Here is a 19,873-nt window from a genome sequence, read left to right on the forward strand (position 1 = left end):
GTGGGAGGACAGGGACTGCTCCCGGGCCATGCCAACTAAGGGTTGTGTCTGAGGAACCCACCGACTGTTGACAGGGGATATCAGATGTCACTTGTGATGAAGTGGATGACTGTGTTAACCAATCGATGATGGCAGATGGGTTGCTGGTCCAGACACGACCACTAGCTGATACCGGGAGCTCAGGCCTCTTGCTGCGACTCCTGCTGCCACTCGCCCCTAGTCTGCTGCGACCTCTGGCTGATGAATTTAGGCCTCTGCCACTCCTCTGTGCATGTCCTGGCACTTCTCTGCCTGACATACTTAGTGCGTATATGAGGAGAGTACAATACACTTCACTATGCTTAAAACAGTATTTGTCTAGAACAGCAGCAGATGTGTACTTTTGCCTGGATCTAGGCCCTTGACAGATTAACAGGTACAAAATAGTACACTACTTAGATGTAGGTATGTGATATGCACTTATGAGGGCAGAAAAATGCGCTACAGTACACTTAATAAACGTATTGGAGTAAAAGAACAGCCGGTGATTACTTTTGGCTGCCCTTTCACAGTATGTAGGCACTTGACAGATTAACAGGTACAAAATAGTACACTACTTAGATATACGTATGAGGTATGCACTTATGAGGGAAGAAAAATGCGCTACAGTACGCTTAATGAACGTATTGGAGTAAAAACAAAAGCGGTGAGTAGTTTTGCCTGAACTTTCACAGTATCTAGGCCCTTGACAGATTAACAGGTACAAAATAGTACACTACTTAGATGTATGTATGAGGTATGCACTTATGAGGGAAGAAAAATGCGCTACAGTACGCTTAATGAACGTATTGGAGTAAAAACAAAAGCCGATGAGTAGTTTTGCCTGGACTTTCACAGTATCTAGGCCCTTGACAGATTAACAGGTACAAAATAGTACACTACGTAGATGTACGTATGTGGTATGCACTTATGAGGGCAGAAAAATGCACTGATGTACACTTCAAAAAGTATCTGATTAAAAAAACACCAGCCGATGAGTACTTTTGCCTGGACTTTCACAGTATCTAGGCCCTTGTCAGATTAACAGGTACAAAATAGTACACTATTTAGATGTAGGTATGTGGCATGCACTTATGAGGGCAGAAAAATGCGCTACTGTACGCTTCAAAAATTATTTGAGTAAAACATTAGCCGGTGATTACTTTTGGCTGCCCTTTCACAGTATGTAGGTCCTTGATAGATTAACAGGTGCAAAATAGTACACTACTTAGATGTACGTATGTGGTATGCACTTATGAGGGCAGAAAAATGCAGTACAGTACGCTTAAAAAAAAGGTATTTTTGCACAACACCAGCAGAACACAACAGTGCTGCAGCACAAAAAAGCTGTGTACTAAACACAAAATTTCACTCGGTCAAAGATTATTAGGAATGATTTGTTGTGGAAAAAAAGACACAGAATTGCATTGAGAATTATTCCTCCCTCCTCTGCCAAGGTTTATGAAGTTGAGGCAGCTTGTTGAAATGTATGAGGCAACACACAGCTATCTGCCCCTCTCTGTAAGACAATGCTGTAGAAAGTGACTGGGAGGTTAATGGCTGCAGTAAAAATCCTTTTCAGTGAAAAAAACACTGCTCTCTGTCCACCAGAACGCTGATGTGACTAGGATATGAAATGCTGCTGGAATGAGCTTTTCTATGCAACACAAACACACAGTGATGTCCGACCTATCTGTATGCAGTGTAATGAATGATATGACAAGCCGCAAAATAGCTGCCGAATATATAGGGCTGTGACATAACAGGGGTGACTGGCTGCTGTCAGGCTGCATCTTGCATGTGATTCAGGGTCATCTGTCTACTTCCCTTCCCGCCTTGCCTTCCCGCCTTCCCAGCATTTCTTGCCCCATGTACTGACATGTGGATCCACCATTTTAGATGCCCTGGAGCCTGGACCGCAGTAAATGGAGTTTAAAAACAGAAAAACCCTGAGTCCTTAAGAGGTTAAGGGGGTATAGAGTGGGCTCAGAAGCTGAGTGTGCTTCATAAACAGCGGGTGACAGCTGCTTTTCCTTTAGACTCTGTGGTTGCTATTAACTGTGGCATCTAATGGGTACAATTACTGTCATTGGAGTGATCTCTGGTTAGGTGGTTATTTGACAGGTACTGGTTCTATCAGCATTCTGAATGGCACCACCATGATGCAATCACCGGTGCTGGTTGGTTGCCATGGCAGCCACAGGGTCCCTGATGGATTCCATGGCTGCCATGTAAGATCTACTATTACAGCCTGCCACAGACAAAATTATGAATCTTTGCTGATGAGAAGATAACAAAAACGCTAAAATGATAAATGGTTGCATTGCCAAGGGATTAAAACTAAACCTTTCAAACCTTTTCCTTTCTAACAGCATTTAAAATGAAGCAGGTTAAAAATGCAAAGCATATAGAAAGATTTTACCATGAAAATTTTAATGGGTATTGATTGACGGATTTTTCCAAGTTGTTGATAATGCATGATAGTCGGCTGGACAGACTGATGGACAGCGGTTTACAGTCCATGTGACTATGTTACCGTATATTAGAGTATAGCAGTCCCTGTCGTGCTGTAGAAATCTGCCGCCTGTCTCTGTCCTAGTGTTAATTGGACAGGTTGCGGGTGATGCTGGGTATAACGTGATGCCCCTGTGTCCGGCATGTCTCCATGTGTGCACCAGCTGCTTCCTCTGCTCGGAGCTTCATGTCTTCACATCCTCAGGGTTAAACAATTAACCTGAGTCAGAAGAGATAGCGGAGTATTGTGTCCAGCCCCAGGGACGTGATGAGATTTGGGCCTGTAACTCTGTCGGGCTCTCATCATACAGCAGCCCACCGCTGGGAGGTCTGCACCCTTCACCCTCATGTCAGGATCTGCCACTGTAGGGCCAGGGAAGTTACATTTAATGCAGGGTGGCTATAACACATGTAACTCTGCAGTGCCTCCATATTATCATACATGCATACAGGTTCCATTCATAGACCACAGAGATGATGGGAGTGATACATTGTGTGTAATAGGGAGATTAGATTGTGAGATTCTGGGGTCAGGGATGATGGGAGCGATACATTGTGTTATAAGGAAATTAGATTAGAGTGTGAGATCCTGGGGTTAGAGTTGATAGGAGTGATACACGGGCCTGTTACAGCTCGCGCTGCCGCCAGTCTTGCTGGCCGCGAGCGCACTCTTGTTCTCTCCCCTGCTGCTGGCAGTGCTGGCGTTGGCATCGTGGGACGCGCCCGCATACAAACGACGGCCTGTCACTTACCTTCTCTGGTCTCTGCCCCCTCCGCTGTTCCTGGTTCTCAACGCGTGCGCATCCGCCCCCTAGGTGCGCGCGCTCCGACTCTTTCAGATTTAAAGGGCCAGCGCACCAATGATTGGTGCTTCTCCTGAACCTTCTTAGCCCCGGACTTCCTCTTGACCCCTGCTGGATCTTTGTGCCCTTGTGCTTTGGAGAAAGTGTTACCTGAATTGTGTCTTGTCTTACCGTGTACCAGTTTTGCCTGCCTCGTTCCCTGACCACGCTTCCTTGCCGTCTGCCCTCTGACCTTCTTGCTACGTATTCTGACCTTGTTGCTGTGTCCCCCTGCCCTGACCTTCTGCCTGTCTCAGACTACGAGTTCGTCTCATCCTCTCTGTGCCACGCATCACCTCGGCTGCCTTAGTGGATGAGTCGTATCAGGGGTAGCGACCTGGGAGCCTCAAGCCGCAGCAAGTCCATCCCGCTTTGCAGCGTGCTCTGGTGAAAACCAGCGGCTCCTTAGACTCCGCTCCCTGGTACAGCTCAAGCCATCATCCACACAAGGTACAGCGGATCCACATCTCCAGTCGTTACACGGCACTCATTTACTAAGCTCTTTCCAACAGTTTTTTTCATTTTTGATGTGCGATGTTGTAACATGCCTGCGCCAGGGCTGCACCAACATGCGACATGATGTGCCAGAAAAATTCACAAAACCAACCAAAATCAAATAAAAACCAAAAAAGGGGTGTGGCAACACATTTACAACCCTACACTCTACAGTAAATGAGTGCCACTGAATGTGATAGGGAGATTAGATTGTGAGCTCCTGGGGCCAGAGAGGATGGAAACGATACATTTTGTGTGTGATAGGCAGATTCGATTGTGAGCTCCTGGGATGAATGATGATGGGAGTGATACATGAAAGGGGTATTCCAGGATTTTTTATTACTATGCTACAGGGGCTGTAAAGTTAGTGTAGTTCATAATATGGTGTCTGTACCTGTGTTTGATGGCAATTCTTATGTGATCTTTGCCCCGATGCTTATTTTTAACAGCATACAAAATTACTGTTATCTGAGGTTTTCTCAGGTTGCAGTGCGGCCCATGAAATTACGTTACTAGTAGGGTGTTCAAAGGAGCCTCTCTGCTTCAATGGGCGGAGTGACCACTGGTTGGGGAGGAGATCATTCTCCACAGAGCTGCAGGGAATTGTCCTAGGTGTGCTTCAATAGTTGGGGTGGCTGATGTATGGGAGGGAGAAAAGTAAACTCACACAAACAAGGGATCCTGGGACTTGTAGTTGGAGGTAGGGACCACCAACAGAAAATAGCCATTTCACAAAAAGAAATCAGCAGCATTATAGTGGACTCATAGCCATTTAGCACCAAGACAAGCACGGATCCTTCCTAAGCATGTCCATTACTGTCTGGCAGGTAAGTACTAAAATCCCCCCATGGTGGATAACCCCTTTAAGTGTGTGATCATTAAGTGTGTATGTCATTATAGTGGACAACATAGCCATTTAGCACCAAACAAGCACGGTTCCTTCCTAAGCATGTCCATTACTGTCTGACAGGTAAGTACTAAAATCCCCTCATGGTGGATAACCCCTTTAAGTGTGTGATCATTAAGTGTGTCTATCATTAAATCGCCAGAGGACCCATTTCATCCTGTTATCACATGTGGCATCCATGACCCCAGAAGCACAGAATACATTCCATTAATTTATGCAATTGCTCCTCCTTGTTAAGGATTAAACCTTTGTAGTGAATTAGATGATAAATGCCAAAGAAATGAATCATTGTGACATCCTCATCTGTAATCTGCGATAATGAGACAGTCCAGGGTCCCTGGCCACTGACCGCAGCCACAGGGGCCCCAATCACAGGAACTCGTGTCCTCACTGCATTGAGTATAGGGAACAATGCTAAGATCTCTCTCTGGACACGTCAGGCTCTGCCCTCAGCATTTATCTGGTCATGGACACTCGGATGTAAAGCACTTTTGTAAAATAAAAAGAATTGCCCTGTATAATTTATACAAGGTCATAATTTATAAAACTCACCACCGAAAAAAATGATGGCTGCCATGGAATATGCTGATTCAAAGAATTCACAGATTTATGTGCCATAGGCTTGGTGCAGTTGCCTTTAAGGCCTGCAGGGCTCCAGATTATGACCACAGAAAATGACCCCTGGATGATCTACCAGTCTTCAATCCAGCCAGTAGATGATAACTACATGATTATGACTCCTGAAGGGTAAACTCTGGATGAAAATCCCTGATAAAGCCCTCCAGATAATAAACCCAAGATAATCACTGCTAGATGATGCACCGCTGGATGCCACACAGCTCCCAAGACAATGACCACTGGATAATATTACTCACAGGATAGCCGCTGGATGAGGACCACAGGATGATGACTTCTGGAAGATGAATTCTGAATGATGACCCCCCAGATGATGACCTCTGAATGATGATCACATGATGACCCTTAGGGTATGAACTCTTGAAGTGTGATACCAAGTGACCTTTGGATGATGAACCCCAGATGAGAACCACTTGATCCTATCTGCAACACAAAAAGAGAAACACAGCCGCACATTCACCATTTGTAATTTGATCTACCTGCTTCTCAATAATTTCAAAAACTAACATGTTGTTAGTATACATTTTGATCAAAAAGTACAAGCTGACTCGCCACGTCAAGGCCACCTCGTTAGAGTGGGTCCCTAACCTGACACTCTAACGAGGTGGCCTTGACATGGCGAGTGGGCTTGTACTTTTTGATCAAAATGTATACTAACAACCTGTTCATTTTTGAAATTATGCTGAGAAGCAAGTAGATCAAATTACAAATGGTGGATGTGCAGCTGTGTTTCTCTTTTTGTTTTGCACATTTGTAGTCTCTCCCTTCTTCCATGGCCAGCACTCCACTCCACCCATTTGGCCCAGGCGTTTTTAATTAGCAGGAAACTGCATAAGGGTTTCCTCCTACCATTCTCCCAGCCCTCTGGCGGTGAGCACATTGTAGGTTTCATACTGGTGTGGTTCTCTGCGGCGGCCATTGTTTCTGTGATGCTTTGTCTGTGGGGTGGAGTGGCCCAGAGCCAGGGGCTTGGTTGGGCAGTAGTGGGGCTGCATGTCCACTGGGTTGCTCCCCCCGTTGGGCATGGGGTCTCGGAGGCAGTGGTCGCCGCCAGGGGCTACGCCAGTGTCAGGTAAGGGACCCACTCTAACGAGGTGGCCTTGACGTGGCGAGTGGGCTTGTACTTTTTGATCAAAATGTATACTAACAACCTGTTAGTTTTTGAAATGATGCTGAGAAGCAAGTAGATCAAATTACAAACGGTGGATGTGCGGCTGTGTTTCTCTTTTTGTGTTGCATACTTGATCATATCCCTCAGAGAAGAGCCACTAGATGAGGACTACAGCAAGATGACCTCTTAAGGATGATGTCTTAACGATGACTGCATCTCGATAATAACTTTAAGATGATAGCCTCTGGATGATGACCACATGATTATGACAGCTTAAGAGTGAGCTGTGGATGATCACCTCTTGATGATCTACCTCAGAAGTTGGAAGCTTGATGATGATCACAAGATTACACCCTCTAGAGGGTCAACATTGGATGAAGACCCTGGGATTATAACACACATACGATGATTCCAAGATAAGGATGATGTTACTCAGACGATAGCTGCTATCACCCCTTAAGGATGGACTATGGATGATGATGGCAGGTGATGGCCCCTCGATGATGACTCTAAGATGACAGTCCCTGGTTGATGACTGCTTTAGGTTGAGCTCTGGATAATGAACACAAGATTACACCCTCTAGAGAGTCAACACTGGATGATGACCCTTAGATGATAGCTGCTGGATGATGACCTCTGGATGATAGCTGCTCTATAAAGACCTATAAAAATGGACTCCTGATGCCAATCCCAAAATTATTATTTTTACATGATTCCAAAATGAAGACTTGTGGATGCTGACCTCTGGAGGAGAGAATGACCCCCAGATAATGACCCCTGAGTAAAGACTTAAGATAGGATGATAGCTCGTATATGACCCATCCTTGTGGCCATAGTGATCCCTATAATCAGAGGCATCTGTTCTTTCTATTAGATCAGGGGTCTCAAAATGGTGGCCCTCCAGATGTAGAAAAACTTCAACTCCCAGCATTCCCAGACAGCCGTTAGCTGCAGTCAAGGCTGTCTGGGCATGTCCAGGCATGCTGAGAGTTGAAGTTTTGTAACATCTGGAGGGCCACCAGTTTGAGTCTGTATTAGATCATTTTAATGTACAGCAAAAAAGTCCAGAGAGACAGCACTGGACCACTCGGCTGTGCCTGTACCTGTCCGGAGGGCCAATTCAGAGTCACAACAATCCAAGAAGAGATGTACAGCACAAGCCGGAGACTCCAATAGCAAAGGAAAGTGACTTTTATTGGTTACTACCCAGATGCAACGTTTAGGCAAACAAATTGCCTTTTTCAAGCATAACAAACAAAGTGACTTAGTGCATATTTATAGGAAAGCAAGAAGCATACAGATTGGTTAACACACAAGTGTAACATATCATACATTAATTAGTGATACAGCACCCGTTGGTCAAATCATGTTTTCATGGTAACTGTTACATATACAAAGCTGTTACATAGTGAAATCATATTTCCAATGTGTTGTATATAAAACCATACAGAAGATGGGCCTCCTTATACTTCACTTACATGTCTCCATGCTTCCGATCCAGGCCATCCTGTACCGATTGTACATAATTCTAATATTAACTTGCGCCGTCCGGTTTGTAAACATTAATTACTATTAAGTCAGCGGATAAAGGGGGTGCCCTTGTCATCATGGACACCCCCAAATATTTGTCTGAAATTAATAGACAATTGTCAGATCAAGATGTATATAAGAAATTGACTAAAAATCCTTTAGGCGAGATACAGGCAGTTATCAGTACACGACTACGAAAGGCAGTGGAGGACAACATTATAGATGAAGACCTTGAAATATATTTAACCCAGAAACATCCTATAACTCCAGTTATATATTGCTTACCAAAAATACACAAGAGACTCTGTGACCCTCCCGGAAGACCTATTGTCTCCGGGAGTGACTCAGTGTTCTCTCCAATTGCAATATATCTGGATAAAATACTTAGGTGCCACGCTGTCTCAGCCAAATCATTTATCCACGACACAGGTGACTTCATCAACAAAATCCAGACATTATCCTGCCCCCCAAGATCACTTCTTGTGTCATTCCACGTTGTGAATCTCTACACGTCGATTGATCACACTAAGGGTATCCGGGCAGTGGCCAATTGTCTTACCTCAATTGTTCCCTTGTTCTAGACTTATTGGAGGTCATCCTCAGACCGAATTATTTTCTGTTTGGGGATGACTTCTATGTCCAGAACAGGGGAACAGCCATGGCCTCAAATGTAACCCCGACATATGCCAATATCTACATAACAGAATTTAAAGAGACTTATATTTACACTTCCCAATGGTATCATCTGGTAGGAACTTGGTTCCGCTACATAGATGATACCTTTGTCATTTGGCTCGGTACATCTATCCAACTACAATCTTTCCTTGATGAACTGAATGGGATTTATCCCGAACTGCAGTTCACCATGGTTGTCTCTGGCTCATCTATTCAGTTTCTGGATACGACAGTGACATTGGACAATGGTGGATTAACAGTAGATCTGTACGCTAAGGAAACAGACCGTAACAGCATCCTGCAATATGATAGTTTTCACCCTAGACCGACAGTCAAATCCTTACCCTGGAGTCAATTCTTACGGGTGAAACGCATTGTTTCAGACCCAAAACAATCTGCCATTAAGATTGAAGAGATGCGGACAAAATTTAAAAAGAGGGGGTATCCACAACGTTTATTGACAGAGCACACCAATAAACTAGAACAGGTTGAAAGATCCTCTCTTTTGGTAAGCACCCCTAAACCTCCCTCTGATAGGATACCGTTTGTCTCAACCTATACGGTTAATAATCAGGTGGTAGCTAATATTATTAGACACAACTGGTCACTGGTCAGTAAAACTGTGGGACTTGATAAACCACCTGTTATGGCTTATCGAAAGGGACGAAATTTTAGGGACCGTCTTATAAAATCTGATATTGGGCCCTTCAAAAAATCAGATAAACAGCAAAGATTGGGCTTTGTAAGGAAAGGGAATTTTCCTTGCTTTAGTTGCAGTCACTGCAACTCAATGATTAAGGGAGACACCTTTAACCACCCACATACAGGCCAGACATTCAGGATACACGATAGATTTACTTGCCGGACGTCGTACGTGGTTTATTTGTTGTCTTGCCCATGTGGGCTACACTACGTGGGTGAAACAACAAATGAATGCCGTATTAGACTAAATGGACACAAGTCATCCATCAGGACGAAAAAAGTAGATCTCCCTATACCCAAGCACTTTATTGAAAGTGGGCATAACATAAGTCAATTAAGGTTTCGTATCATTGATTGGGTGCCCCCCCTGAGACGAGGAGGGGACAGGGAAAAATTGTTACGCCAAAAGGAACTGAGATGGATTTATACGTTAGGCACCATGTATCCGAAAGGTTTAAACATGCATTTTGGCTTAAAACCCTTTATGTAAATAACAGTACTATCGGGACCCTGTGTGCTTCCGTCCCCTTTTTTTCCCCTTCTTTTTCTATTTTTTTTTTCCTGTTTCCTCTGTTTTTTCTTTTTTCTTTTTGTTGTTTCTTTTGTTTCTTTCTTACTTTTGTTTTCTTCGTTTTCTTTTCTTCGCTTTCCCTTTTCCTCTCTTTTTTCTTTTTCTTTCTTCTTCTTTTTCTTTCCCTGCTTTCTTGTGTTCCCTTCCCCCACTTTACTTTTTCATTTGATTAAATTTTTCATTCTTTACATTTTTATTTTTTATATTTATTTTATTTATTTTTATTTCTTTATTTTTTCATTAGTAATTTTATTTTTATTTTTTATTATTTATTTTTTATTTATTATTATTTTTTTATTTTTGTTGTTATTATTTTTATTATTATTTTATTTTTTATATTTATTTTTACTATTTATTCTATATTTTTATATTTTTCTTTATTTTTTCTTTATATATTTTTCATAATCATTTTTTTTTCTTTATTTATCTTCTTATCTTTATTTTTATCATTTTTTTAATTTTTAAATTTTTGCTCTAATTATTATCTTTTTATTCTTTCTTTTTTTCTTTCTTGGTCAATGTTATGATACACGCTTAGTGTAGGTTTGCAATAGTAGGCAAAATCAGATACATTATGTTTTATATGTGATTTTAAATATTGTTTTTATCCTTTTAGGCACTTTGTATTAAATGGCACTTATCACTTTCTATGAATTATCCTGGGTTGGAACAGAAGATGGGCCGAACTTCACACAAAGAAATATGTACTTGTATCATATCCCTATGGAGTATTGTAATACATGTGTCCATCTATGTATCTAGGCCTCCGTTTCATTCTTAAAAAGTTTTGTTTTTGATTGTCACTATTACATAATAAAATTCCCACTTTGTTTGCATATAAGTCCATACCAGCTTATTTTTGTATTTCATATAGAAGTCTAACATAGACTCGTGAGATTATACATCTGCGCATGCGCTGTCCTGACATTGGGCATGTATTTGCCCGTTGGCCGGACTGCGGGAGCGATGAATGGTATTTTTTTTATATAAGTGTGCGTGCGCCAGCTTCGGGCGCTTTGAGGCGTCAGTGCGCGTACGCCAACTTTTTGACGCGCGGGTACTGCGCAGGCGCCGGTTGCCGGCGCTCGCGCACACCATCTTAACTATACTGGTTATGGGCTTACCGCTGATTGGTTATTCCCAGTGGAAGTGACGTGGTGATTGAGACATGCGCAGTAGGTTTGTTTACAAACCGGACGACGCAAGTTAATATTAGAATTATGTACAATCGGTACAGGATGGCCTGGATCGGAAGCATGGAGACATGTAAGTGAAGTATAAGGAGGCCCATGGTTTTATATACAACACATTGGAAATATGATTTCACTATGTAATAGCTTTGTATATATAACAGTTACCATGACAACATGATTTGACCAATGGGTGCTGTATCACTAATTAATGTATGATATGTTACACTTGTGTGTTAACCAATCTGTATGCTTCTTGCTCTCCTATAAATATGCACTTAGTCACTTTGTTTGTTATGCTTGAAAAAGGCAATTTGTTTGCCGAAACGTTGCATCTGGATAGCAACCAATAAAAGTCACTTTCCTTTGCTATTGGAGTCTCCGGCTTGTGCTGTACATCTCTTCTTGGAAGATCATTTTAATGGACGCAGATCCTCGCCACTGTTTTCATTCGCAGCAGTGATTCTATTAGTGATGTCCTTAGGGCGAGTCGTCACCTGTAGTTGCTGGTCACGGGGATCACCTGGCCATGCATTCGTGTCGTCTAATTTTGAGCAGTGATTTGTGTTGTGACTTGTCTGTTCATCATTCACTGCTCTGAGAGCATCTGGATTTTTTCCTTTCACAGACAGTGGGATCACTTATCCGAGGTCGGCTCATCATTCATATGTAAACCGGCACAACTCCGCTTCACCCGCCACTACTGCATCAATTTACAGTAAATATCACATTTGCCGGTTTTCCCGCGACCTCACCGCTGACCCAATTAATGCGTCACTTTTGTTGAAAAACAGAAAATATCAAACTGCACTTGAGGCGGGAAATAAATAATAAAACGTTTGGAATGAATCAAGAGAAATTACAGTTGTTATCGCACTGTGGTAAAGGTGATGTGTGTGTGACCATGGTAATCAGCGGCGCCCATGTAACACTGGTAATGGTGGCTCCAGGACACAATGCGCACTCATCGCTTTATTTACTTCTCCTGATCTAATATACAAACATTCTCCCTGTGATGTGAATGGATCTAGCGGCTGAGAATACAGTCTATGGGATCAATGGAGGAAACAATGTGGCCCCTTATCTGTACTGTAATGAGTATTGATGAAACACATTGTTTCTCCTGCAAGACGGCCGCAGAAAAACCAACAATACAGTGGGTAATGTCTGTACTACGGAGATGAGATTCAGGACAGTGACTGATAACAGGGAACAGCAGCATTATTATTACAGTCATGTCATTCAGCTTTCCAGAGACCTGAATTGGCATTCTAAGTACAGACCCAGCCCTCCGCACACAAGCTTGCTCTCTTAGTCTTTTTTTATGCCTCTACCACCTGTATTCTTTATTATATTCCCTCTTTTCATTAGCTCACAGTGTTAGAAATCATCTCAGTGGAAGGGAGCATGTCCATCCCTTGTGGTGGTGGGAGGTGATTGGTGTCTGCTCATGCAGCCTTGACCATGAGTCATCTCTTGTCCATGACTCATGGACAAGCCTGATGCTGTTGCAGGACTGGTTAGTGTCCCAGTAGGTTTGTGGATCCCTGGTGGTTGACTTTTAGGTAGCTGTTTTCTTTAATAAATATTCAGAAACAGTTTAAAAACCATATTACAAATAGTCTTTAATCAGGAACACCATATAAAAAGTTTTAGGATCTGACAGTGACCATTTAAAGCTGTTTCTGGGGAGGGAAATTGCTATTTATGAGAGGTCCCCGGGGTAGGGCTCTGTGATCTATGGAATCCTTCGGGAGGAGCGCTGTGATCTATGGAATCCTGTGGGAGGAGCGCAGTGATCTATGGGGTATCGAGAGGGATGGGTCTTGCAGAAGGTTAACTGTGATCTTTGAAATCTTCAGGGAGGGGTGATGTGATAAAGGGGGTCAATGGGGTAGGTCTGTGTCATCTATGGGTTCTAGGGGAAGGAGCACTGTGATCTATGGGGTTTTTGGAGAGGATCCCTGTGATCTATGAGTAGGTCTTGGGGAAGGTTCCACTGTGATGTATGGAGTTCCTGGGATATATGAGGTTATAGGGGTGGAGCTTTGTGATCTATGGATAGTCCTGGGGGTCTTGGCATTATGAATATTTACACAACTTTTCTAGCCTCCTAAATCTTTCACGATCTTTGGAAAATCCTGAGGCGGCCAATCCATGTTGCTAGCCTTTAAGTCTTTTCTTCACTTATGCCATTTTCAAGTGTCAGCACTCATCTGTAGATGATGCAGTCTGCTGGGACCTGTAGTTCCACCTGATGGACAGAATGATGCTGGTGAGGGATGATGTGGAAGTTGTTTATGCAATCGGAGGACGGCACTGTAGTTGATTTTGCCTCCTAATCAGATATTATTGTCAGATCTTTAGGGTCAGAGGTTAAGCCTTGGTTAATGAATGTGGCGTGGTATAATCACGCTGCAGGTCTGATGCCCCGAGTCCGCGACCGATAAGAATCAGCAATTAGCAATTACCATATTATCAGAGGACAGAGCTGTGATGCTTAATGCTGCAGCTGCGACGCGCAGGGTCCAGTATGACACGTCCTCGAGTTCAGCTCCCGAGAATGTTTATCACTGATGGCCAAAGGCAGAGAGTTCTTACTGAGGGACCCACTGGCCCTGCTGCTGTGACCGATATGGCAGGTCCTTACAGGAGTACGTCAGCATACTGATCTTGTGTGTGCATGCAGGGACAGATGGTGTTTATATATACAGCTACAGACGTATCCATCGCATGATCTGGTCAGGTCATTGATACTGAAAGTATACTGAAAAATGTAACAACTTTTGAATCTGTAAGATTTCTTTAAGTCAGAGGAGGAATTTTCACCCCAACTAACTCAACTTTACCATGAAGACACAACCATCTTTCTGTGAGCCCCGCCCCTGAGGTCCCTGGAAAAAGAGAAACAACATGAGAGCTAAAGGATCCTATACTGTATGTGGAACATATGTCTGTAGATACAGTATATGGCTAGTACTGGGGGCACCTGTCCCCTGACATCACTGATGGTCACTGGAATAGTGGTCAATCATGAAGACGGAGCACCTCAGTGTACTATCTCCCTCCACAACTGTATGAACATGTCGGAGCATGATGCATACAAGCGACCATTCTCACCAGTCTCCTGAGATAAAGATACAATCAGAACATATGTTTATGAAGAAGCACAATACAGAATCCACTCAGCCCAGCTGCATCCACATAGCTGAAGAGACTGTAATGGCAGTAAGATGGGAACCCCAAATGATGGCCAAATAGCCTGGCATACTTCTGAAATACTCTGTGCTGCTGGGGGAGATCCTGCTTGGGATCTCACACAAGATTTGTATATTCTTCTGAAACACTCTATGCTGCTGGGGGTCAGAGCACACTTCTTACATTCTCTGTTCTGCTGTGAACCCTCTAGCTTTATAATGGTCTAGTGCCCCTCCCCATAGAAAAGGAGTGGGCAGGGGGAGAATGGCATGCTTTATAACCAGCGGGAAGGGGTGGTAATTCCTGGGATATAAGCACACTCCATTTCTGCACTTCATGCTGTTTCATTGACAGGTCTCTGGATGTTGTGTGAAAATATTTTCCTAGAATGTAATTAAATATAATTTTCTACCGACACAACGTTAAGAACCTGCAATCTCATCCTGCACATCACTTATCTTCATGTGCAGATATCAAGTCTGTTTCTGACAGTCCGGCCGCCACATCCTCCCATTATTACATGCAAACCACCAAATAAACTGGAAGGACGGAAACTCTAAAATAACGGATGGAAACGGAGTGGAATAACCATCCTAATCTTGAAAGGTAATTCCACTCAACATCCTACATTAACTGTGCATCATCAGCTATTACCGCTGACAGCCAGCCCCATGTCATGTCTGAGAGCCCCACTCCCTACACAACATAACAATAATAGTAATTTAACAACAGCCCCGCCTCCAGTATGACATCACTGATATAATACAATAGTAACATAATGACATTGTGATCACAGCCCCCCCTCCTGTATGACATCACTGATATAATACAATAGTAATATAATGATATTGTGATCACAGCCCCGCCCCCTGTATGTCATCACTGATATAATACAATAGTAACATAATGACATTGTGATCACAGCCCCCCCTCCTGTATGACATCACTGATATAATACAATAGTAATATAATGATATTGTTATCACAGCCCTGCCCCTGTATGACATCACTGATATAATACAATAGTAATATAATGACATTGTGATCACAGCCCTGCCCCTGTATGACATCACTGATATAATACAATAGTAAAATAATGATATTGTGATCACAGCCCCGCCCCCAGTATGTCATCACTGATATAATACAATAGTAATATAATGATATTGTGATCACAGCCCCGCCTCCAGTATGACAACACTGATATAATACAATAGTAACATAATGACATTGTGATCACAGCCCCCCCTCCTGTATGACATCACTGATATAATATAATAGTAATATAATGATATTGTGATCACAGCCCCCCCTCCTGTATGACATCACTGATATAATATAAAAGCAATATAATGACATTGTGATCACAGCCCTGCCCCTGTATGACATCACTGATATAATACAATAGTAACATAATGACATTGTGATCACAGCCCCATCCCCAGTATGACATCACTGATATAATACAATAGTAATATAATGACATTGTGATCACAGCCCTGCCCCTGTATGACATCACTGATATAATACAATAGTAATATAATGATATTGTGATCACAGCCCCTCCTCCTGTATGACATCACTGATATAATACAATAGTAATATAATGATATTGTGATCACAGCCCCGCCTCCAGTATGACAACACTGATATAATACAATAGTAATATAATTACATTGTGATCACAGCCCCGCCTCCTGTATGACATCACTGATATAATACAATAGTAATATAATGACATTGTGATCACAGCCCCCCCTCCTGTATGACATCACTGATATAATACAATAGTAATATAATGATATTGTGATCACAGCCCCGCCCCCTGTATGTCATCACTGATATAATATAATAGTAATATAATGATATTGTGATCACAGCCCCTCCTCCTGTATGACATCACTGATATAATACAATAGTAATATAATGATATTGTGATCACAGCCCCGCCTCCAGTATGACAACACTGATATAATACAATAGTAATATAATTACATTGTGATCACAGCCCCGCCTCCAGTATGACAACACTGATATAATACAATAGTAATATAATTACATTGTGATCACAGCCCCCCCCTCCTGTATGACATTACTGATATAATACAATAGTAATATAATGACATTGTGATCACAGCCCCCCCTCATGTATGACATCACTGATATAATACAATAGTAATATAATGATATTGTGATCACAGCCCCGCCCCCTGTATGTCATCACTGATATAATATAATAGTAATATAATGATATTGTGATCACAGCCCCGCCCCCAGTATGTCATCACTGATATAATACAATAGTAATATAATGATATTGTGATCACAGCCCCGTCCCCAGTATGACATCACTGATATAATACAATAGTAGTATAATGATATTGTGATCACAGCCCCGCCTCCTGTATGACATCACTGATATAATACAATAGTAATATAATGATATTGTGATCACAGCCCCACCCCCAGTATGTCATCACTGATATAATACAATAGTAATATAATGATATTGTGATCACAGCCCGGCCTCCTGTATGACATCACTGATATAATACAATAGTAATATAATGACATTGTGATCACAGCCCCGTCCCCAGTATGATATCACTGATATAATTCAATAGTAATATAATGATATTGTGATCACAGCCCCGTCCCCAGTATGACATCACTGATATAATACAATAGTAATATAATGACATTGTGATCACAGCCCCGCCTCCTGTATGACATCAGATATAATGCAATTGTAATATAATGATATTGTGATCACAGCCCCGCCTCCTGTATGACATCAGATATAATACAATAGTAATATAATGCTATTGTGATCACAGCCCCGCCTCCTGTATGACATCACTGATATAATACAATAGTAATATAATGACATTGTGATCACAGCCCTGCCCCCTGTATGACATCACTGATATAATACAATAGTAATATAATGACATTGTGATCACAGCCCCGCCTCCTGTATGACATCACTGATATAATACAATAGTAATATAATTATATTGTGATCGCAGCCCCGCCCCTGTATGACATCACTGATATAATACAATAGTAATATAATGATATTGTGATCACAGCCCCGCCCCCAATATGTCATCACTGATATAATACAGTAGTAATATAATGATATTGTGATCACAGCCCCGCCTCCTGTATGGCATCACTGATATAATACAATAGTAATATAATGATATTGTGATCACAGCCCCGCCTCCAGTATGACATCACTGATATAATACAATAGTAATATAATGACATTGTGATCACAGCCCCGTCCCCAGTATGACATCACTGATATAATACAATAGTAATATAATGACACTGTGATCACAGCCCCGCCTCCTGTATGACATCACTGATATAATACAATAGTAATATAATGACACTGTGATCACAGCCCCGCCCCTGTATGACATCACTGATATAATACAATAGTAGTATTCAATCATCCTATATAGAGAATAAATAATATAAATATCATGCAGCAGACATGTAGCCAGTGATGTGTCATGTTGTTCTTCTGAATCCTTTATTACGGACACCATTAGACTACATTAACACAAAAAACTAGGCTACAGGTATGAACACAGCCCAGACGGTTGTGTGTATGGCGGTCCGTGGCCCCTTCGCTCTGCTCTTCTCAGTTTTCGTTTTTCCATAGATGTGCTATGCAGCTGCTGCAGGCAGTAAATCCTCCATCCCTGACCTGCTGTTTATTGATCCCTCCGGCTGTTTATTTACCCCGAACTTCTCAGCACAAACAATTAATCCCTTATTATGAGCCACTCACAGCAGACAATGTGCTGAGCTCACACCCCAGGCAGAGGAGCGATGGTCTGCAGGATCTTCACAAGCCCCTGTCTTACAACAGCTGTCTGCCCAGCCTCTCTCCTGCCGGCCTCCACAGGAACAATGGTCGCTCAGTGATACCTTTATACATCCATTGACAAAAAAACAGTATGCAACATGGTCTCAATCAGAAATGTAAATGATTACAGATGTGGTTTGATAAGAGAGTGGGTCTTGCCACAAGAGGGCATAAAGTTGCTTCCCCTTCTGCCCTATAAAAAGGTTCTCAGAGGCTACTTTTAGGTAGTGTACCTCTTGGTAGGAGATAATTGACTGATAGACATGCCTCTATGACACACTCAAAGATATTTTGCCCATTTAACAGTTTTTGAGAATGGCTTAGTGATATACGCAGAACAGCCTGTGGCCAGATGTGTTGCCTCTCAAAACAGAGATTCCAACTGGCACCCACAGCAAGGATTTCGCAGGAATGTCTTTGTCCAGATTTTAACACTTTCTTGGGTACCAGCTTAAGTATTTATGGTGAGCCAGCTTTGGCAACCTATTAGTATACACAATCTACAGGTCCAGCTGCAACATCTGTGGGCAAAAATACCGCAGGATAGCCATAGGGAACCTGTATGCCTTCATGCCACACTGTATCTCATCTTCTATGCAGGATAGAGGCACCCAACAGAGTACTAGCACTAGGGAGAGGAGGTCATAGATAAACCTACAGGAATGGGAGAAGAGGTCATGGCTAATCGGCAAGGACCTAGAGAAGAGGTCATGATCAAATCTTCAGGACTGTAACATGAGTTCATGACTAAACCCTCAGGACTGGGATAGAAGGTCATGGCTAAACTCTTTGGCCTGGTAGAGGAAGTCATGAATAAAAATATAAATAAATACTCAGGACTAGGAGAGGAGGTTTGACAAACTCTAAGGACTGGGAAAGAAAAACATGACTAAACCTTTAAAGGGGTATTCCGCCCCTAGACATCTTATCCCCTATCCAAAGGATAGGGGATAACATGTCAGATCGCCGGGGTCCCGCTGCTGGGGATCCCCGCTGCGGCACCCCGCCATCATTACTGCACAGAGCGAGTTCGCTCTGCATGTAATGACGGGCGGTACAGGGGCCGGAGCATCGTTACATCACGGCTCCGCCCCTCATGTCACGGCCCGCCCCTTTCAATACAAGTCTATGGGAGGGGGCGTGGCAGTCGCCACGCCCCCTCCCACAGACTTGCATTAAGGGGACGGGCCGTGATGTCACGAGGGGCGGCGCCATGACGTCACGCTGCTCCGTCCCCTGTATCGCCCGTCATTACGCACAGAGCAAACTCGCTCTGTGCAGTAATGATGGCGGGGTGCCAGAGCGGGGATCCCCAGCAGCGGGACCGCGGCGATCTGACATCTTATCCCCTATCCTTTGGATAGGGGATAAGATGTCTAGGGGCGGAATACCCCTTTAAGTTTGGGAGTGGAGGCCGTAAGAACTTGTAAAAGAGTAACAAGAGTAACATCTGCACTGGTCTGAGTGATAGTTGCACTGGTCTGACTTATGTCCCCTCTGGTGATGTCAGTACTTTGTCTCAGTGATGTCCAAACTTGACAGCCACACTGGTCTAGGTGATGTGTGCACATACATGACATGGGAACTATTTACCTCCTGGT

General features: G+C 42.8%; 1 long non-coding RNA gene across 1 annotated transcript in view; it reads right to left on the minus strand.

The window, feature by feature from the left end:
• LOC130294019 (uncharacterized) overlaps positions 1 to 19,873 on the minus strand; it is a 47,086-nt gene that overhangs the window by 12,468 nt on the left and 14,745 nt on the right. The gene's annotated exons all lie outside the window — the stretch shown is intronic.

This window comes from Hyla sarda, chromosome 10 (assembly GCF_029499605.1).
Source record: "Hyla sarda isolate aHylSar1 chromosome 10, aHylSar1.hap1, whole genome shotgun sequence".
In the NCBI taxonomy this organism is placed as follows: Eukaryota; Metazoa; Chordata; class Amphibia; order Anura; family Hylidae; genus Hyla; species Hyla sarda.